Genomic DNA, 7,014 nt, shown 5'->3' on the forward strand with positions numbered 1-7,014 from the left:
TACCGAAGTTAAACCAGGAGCAGATAAACCATCTAAATAGTCCCATAACCCTTTAGGAAATAGCAGCAGTCATCAAAAGCCTCCCCACTAAAAAAAGCCCAGGACCAGATGGTTTTAGTGCTGAATTCTATCAGACCTTCAAGGAAGACCTAATACCAATTCTCTTCAAACTATTCCACAAAATAGAGACAGAAGGAACACTACCCAATTCGTTCTATGAAGCTACAATTACACTCATACCCAAACCCCACAAGGACCCGACAAAGAAAGAGAACTTCAGACCAATCTCCCTTATGAACATCGATGCAAAAATACTCAATAAAATTCTAGCAAACCGAATCCAAGACCACATCAAAACAATCATCCATCATGATCAAGTAGGTTTTATCCCAGGAATGCAGGGATGGTTCAATATTCGGAAATCCATCAATGTAATCCACTATATAAACAAACTTAAAGAAAAAAACCACATGATCATCTCACTAGATGCTGAGAAAGCATTTGACAAAATTCAACATCCCTTCATGATAAAAGTCTTGGAAAGATCAGGAATTCAAGGCCCCTACCTAAACATAGTAAAAGCAATTTACAGCAAACCAGTAGCCAACATCAAGCTAAATGGAGAGAAACTTGAAGCAATCCCACTAAGATCAGGGACTAGACAAGGTTGCCCACTCTCCCCCTACCTATTCAATATAGTACTGGAAGTCTTAGCCAGAGCAATTAGACAGCAAAAAGAAGTCAAAGGGATACAAATAGGAAAGGAAGAAGTCAAAATATCGCTATTTGCAGATGATATGATAGTATACTTAAGTGACCCCCAAACTTCCACCAGAGAACTCCTAAACCTGATAAACAACTTCAGCAAAGTGGCTGGTTATAAAATCAACTCAAACAAATCAGTAGCCTTCCTCTACATGAAAGATAAACAGACTGAAAAAGAAATTAGGGAAATGACACCCTTCACAATAGTTGCAAATAATATAAAATACCTTGGTGTGAATCTAACCAAGCAAGTGAAAGACCTGTATGACAAGAACTTCAAGTCTCTGAAGAAAGAAATTGAAGAAGATCTCAGAAGATGGAAAGATCTCCCATGCTCATGGATTGGCAGGATTAATATAATAAAAATGGCCATCTTGCCAAAAGCAATCTACAGATTCAATGCAATCCCCATTAAAATCCCAACTCAATTCTTCACAGAGTTAGAAAAGGAAATTCTCAAATTCATATGGAATAACAAAAAACCCAGGATAGCGAAAACTATTCTCAACAATAAAAGAACTTCTGGAGGAATTACCATCCCTGACCTCAAGCTGTACTACAGAGCAATAGTGATAAAAACTACCTGGTATTGGTACAGAGACAGGCAGGAAGATCAATGGAATAGAATTGAAGACCAAGAAATGAACCCACACTCCTATGGTCACTTGATCTTTGACAAAGGAGCTAAAACTGTCCAGTGGAAAAAGGACAGCATTTTCAACAAATGGTGCTGGTTCAACTGGAAGACAACATGTAGAAGAATGAAAATTGATCCATTCTTATCTCCTTGTACAAAGCTCAAGTCTATGTGGATAAAGGACCTCCACATAAAACCAGATACACTGAAACTAATAGAAGAGAAGGTGGGGAAAAGCCTCGAATACTTGGGCACAGGGGAAAAGTTCCTGAACAGAACTCCAATGGCATATGCTCTAAGATCGAGAATTGACAAATGGGACTTCATAAAATTGCAAAGTTTCTGTAAGGCAAAGGACACTGTCAATAGGACAAAACGACAACCAACAAATTGGGAAAAGATCTTTACCAATCCTTCATCTGATAGAGGGCTAATATCCAATATATACAAAGAACTCAAGAAATTAGACTCCAGACAACCAAATTACCCTATTAAAAAATGGGGTATAGAGCTTAACAAAGAATTTTCAACGGAAGAAACTCGAATGGCCGAGAAGCATCTAAAGAAATGTTCAGCATCCTTAGTCGTCAGGGAAATGCAAATCAAAACAACCCTGAGATTCCATCTCACACCAGTCAGAATGGCTAAGATTAAAAACTCAGGTGATAGTAGATGATGGCGAGGGTGTGGAGAAAGAGGAACACTCCTCCATTGTTGGTGGGACTGCAAGATGGTGCAACCACTTTGGAAATCAGTCTGGCGGTTCCTCAGAAAATTGGACATAGCATTACCCGAGGATCCAGCTATACCACTCCTAGGCATATACCCAGAAGATGCTCGAACATATAACAAGGACATATGCTCAACTATGTTCATAGCAGCCTTATTTATAATAGCCAGGAGCTGGAAAGAACCCAGATGTCCTTCAACTGAGGAATGGATTCAAAAAATGTGGTATATTTACACAATGGAGTATTACTCAGCTATTAAAAACAATGAATTCGAGAGGTTCCTAGGTAAATGGATGGAACTAGAAATTATCATCCTGAGTGAGGTAAGCCAATCACAAAAGAAGACACATGGTATTCACTCACTGATTATTGGATATTAGCCTAGAACCTTGAAATGCCCAAGATGCAACTCACAGGCCACATGAAGCCCATAAAGAAGGAAGACCAAGTGAGGGTGATTCGGTCCTTCTTAGAAGGAGCAACAAAATACTCAAGGGAGCAAATATGGAGACAAAGTGAGGGACAGAAACTGAAGGAGGGGCCATCTCAAGACCACCCCACCTGAGTATCTATCCCATGTGCAATCACCAAAGGTAGATGCTGATGTGGAAGACAGGAAGTGCATGCTGATAAGAGCCTGATATGGATATCTCCTCAGAGGCCTTCAAGAGTCAGACATATTCAGAGGCAGATGCTCACAACTAGCCATTGAACTGATCATGGGGTTCTCAATGGAGGAGTTAGAGTGAAGACTGAAGGAGCTGAAAGGGTTTGTGGCACCATGAGGAGAGCAATAATACCAACCAACCACAGCTCCCAGGGTCTAAACCACCAGCCTGGGAGCACTTAGGGGGGAATCCAGGGCTTCAGCTGAATATGTAAAAGTGGAGGGCCCTGCTGGGCATAGGTGGAAGAAGAGAACCTTGACCTCATGAAGGCTGGATGCCCCAGGGGGTGGGAATTTTGAGGGTGGGGAGGGGGGAGTGGGGGGGGGTGTAGATAGAGGTTACATCCACAGAGAAGAAGGAGGAGGGGCGAGGGGATTGGAGGTTCCGAGGGGGTGGTGGGGGATGGGGTAAGGGGACAACATAGGAAATGTAAATAAATCATCCAATAAAAAAAAAAAAAAATGCTACTGTTGGAATAGTCCAACTGAAAGTGTCGTGTGTTAACCTAATAAATATCTTAGAAAGATACATGTGTCCTGTTAATTAAATACCCACTTTGCCATATTTCAGTTAGGCTTAGTTGTTTCAAATACTCTTGGTGATGTGACATGAAATCTGTTAAGTGTTTATAAACAAAAACTGATTAACTGATTAGGAATCCCAGAATGCTGCAAGATTTTATGATCAACTGTGCACAGATGCTTCTTTACCTCAACAAGAAAAGTCACAAGAGTGTTGAAATGCCAAGGAGCAAATGCTGTATGTCCTCCAGGTCATCTGGAAGAGTGTTTTCAACAAAGAAGAACTCCCAGATATCAGAAAATATGGAATTTCCTAGAAACAGAATTTGATTTAATTTTTACCCATTGAGGGATTCCTTCTAAATAAATTATATCACTCTGGTTATCAATAAGTTATACTTAGTATCCTTTTTATACTTACAAATATAATTAAATATGTGTATGTGTTTACACATATACATACATGGAAATACAAGCATTTGAGATGTATGTAACTTTCAAAAGCAACATGATAATTATAATACTCATAATAAATTTGTCCTTATGTTTTTGAGCTATTCATAATGGAAAAAATTGTCAATTTTCCTTCCATTAGAAATAAGTTATGAATTTCTAGAAAATTTTAGGCAAAATTTATTCTTATTTGACATCTGTATTTCAGAAATACCTTCATATGAGATTAAAAGTGATACTCATATCAAAAACAAATACTGTAAAAGTAAATATGGACCAGTTTTCCTGATGACTTATATGTTATCAGACCTTTATCAAATCAGAGTATGACGTTATGAGTAGACTTTCAAATGTGAAAATAGGATATTTCTATTCAGTTTTGAGTTTTAACATATCTCCTTCTCCAATTTTTTCCTTCATACTTGAGATTTTGTTAATGGATGTATAAGAAGTGAAAAACATAACAAAGAATAACAAAATATATGTATATGTACAAGTATATAGAATGCATAGCTATACCTTATATAGGTATCACATAAGCAATACATAAATTAAATATTGTTTTTGCATGCAGTGCCCATTTGGGCATAATTTACATAACTGTGTTATTTATAAAGTTACTTAAAATGACTCAGTTTCAGTTAGAGATACATTATTACTCAATTTCAGAATCTGTAATGTTTGTGAATTTTTTTATTGGATATTTTATTTATTTACATTTCAGATGTTATCCCCTATCCCCATTACCTACCCTCCAGAAATCCCCCACTCCGTCCCATCTCTCTCCTCCTGCTTCTGTAAGGGTGTGCCCCACACATCCACTCCCACCTCAACACCCTCGAATTCCCCCACACAGGGGCATCCAGCCTTCACGTGACCAAGGACCTCCTTTCCCACCTATGCCAGACAAGGCCATCCTCCATTACATATACAACTGGAGCCATGAGTCCCTCCCTATTTGCTCTTAGGCTGGTGGTTTAAACCCTGGGAGCTCTGGTTGGTTGGTATTGTTGTTCTCCCCATGGAGCCACAAACCCCTTCAGCTCCTTCAGTCTTCCCTCTCACTCCTCCATTGTCTGCTTCTGTGTATGTGAGGCTCTGGCAGAGCCTCTCAGGAGACAGCTATATCAGGCTCCTGTCTGGATGCACTTTCTGGTATCTACAACAGTATCTGGCTTTGATGACTGCACATGGGATAGATACCCAGATGGGGCAGACTCTGAACCACCCCTTATTCAGTTTCTGTTCCACACTTTGTTTCCATATTTACTCCCATGAGTATTTTGTTACTCCAAGAAGGACAGAAGGATCCACACTTTGGTCTTTCTTCTTCATGAACTTCATGTGGTCTATGAATTGTATCTTGGGTATTGTGGGCCTTTGAGCTAATATCCAGGTATCATTGAGTGCATACCATGTCTGTTCTTTTTTGATTAGGTTACCTCACTCAGGGTGATATTTTCTAGTTTCATCCATTTGTCTAAGAATTTTATGAATTCATTGTTTCTAATAGCTGATTAACACTCCATTGTGTAAGTGTACCACATTTTCTGTATCCATTCCTCTGTTGAAGGACATCTGGGTTCTTTCCAGCTTCTGGCTATTATAAATAAGGCTGCTATGAACATAGTGTAGCATGTGTCCTTGTTATATGTTAGAGCATCTTCTGAGTATATGCCCAGAAGAACCTAAGAACACATCAAAACAATCGTCCATGATGATTAAGTAGGCTTTATCCTAGCAATGCAGGGATGGTTCAATATTTGGAAATTCATCAATGTAATCCATTATATAAACAAACTGAAAAAAACCCACACACGCATGATCATCTCACTAGATGCTGAAAAAGCATTTGACAAAATTCAACATACCTTCATGGTAAAAGTCCTGGACAGATCAGGAATACATGGCCCATACCTAAACGTTGCAAAAGCAAACCAGTAGCCAACATCAAACTAAATTGAGAGAAACTTAAATCAATCCCTCTAAAATCAGGGACTAGACAAGGCTTCCCAGTCTCTGCCTACCTATTCAATACAGTATTAAAAGTCCTAACCAGAGCAATTAGACAACAAAAGGAAGTCGAAGGGATACAAATAGGAAAGGAAGAAGTAAAAATCTCACTATTTGCAGATGATATGATAGTATGCTTAAGTGATCCCAAGGCATCATATATTCTTATATCAAATTATTTATCTATAAAAATATAGGAAGTACAATTGTAGAAAAACATTGGATTATCATCTATGTGCACATATATTATACATGTAAACCCATTAATTAATTAGCTCACTAATCTTTTAAATGTTTATTTATGTATATGCACATTGGTCTCTCTGTGTATATATTGTATATGAGGAAGTGCCCATTAAGGGCAGGAGATTGTGTTTGCTTTCCAGGAGCAAAGTTACAAACAATTCTGAGATACCCAATATGAGTGCTAGAAACCAAACTCAGAGGACTCTTAACTTCAGATTCAATTATTCACCACCTCTAGTTCATTACTCTTAATCACAACATATAACAGTCTAATTTAAAAATCTTATTGTCTAGAACACAACATATACCTTAACTGTCATAACACTTGTGTCGTATATCAGTAATGACCTATGCTCTGACATTTATATGATAACTCTTAGAAAACAGATAATATAATAGGAATCAAACTCTAGAAGGGTACACATGTAAAAGCATTTCATGACTCACTCATAGGATATTAATTAATAGTAGACTAGTTATCAATTTTAGAATTTCATAAAAAGTATGTTTTCAAATGTGCATGTATTCAACCAAGTAAATGATCACTAAATTTAGTTTTAATCTTAATCTTAGTCTTGATCAATTGCCTTTGATCACAGTCTGATTTGACATTAAATATTGGTGCAAATGTTTTCTGTTCTTGCCTTATCTAATCCTTTCCTTTTCCAGGTCTTACTTAGATGTCTTACAATTGAACTATTTTTATGACTCTGGTTATCATAATTATCCCATAACCCTGAAGTTATGAGCCTACATGTACAAGTTATATCAACATCTAATGCCAACAGTTTGACTGGCTGTACTTCTTGCTGGTACAGTGGTTATAAATTCAGTAGGAGAATTCCCACATCCATTAAAAGAACAATCTGGCTATCTGTATTCCTGGTTGGTTAACTTTCTCTAAAGTCAGGTGGGGAATAACTCACAGTAATTTTTCAGGTTTACTATGTCTCACAATAATTAGAAAAATACCTGACTTT

Source organism: Grammomys surdaster, unplaced genomic scaffold, assembly GCF_004785775.1.
Source record: "Grammomys surdaster isolate TR1022 unplaced genomic scaffold, NIH_TR_1.0 196, whole genome shotgun sequence".
NCBI classification, from domain to species: domain Eukaryota; kingdom Metazoa; phylum Chordata; class Mammalia; order Rodentia; family Muridae; genus Grammomys; species Grammomys surdaster.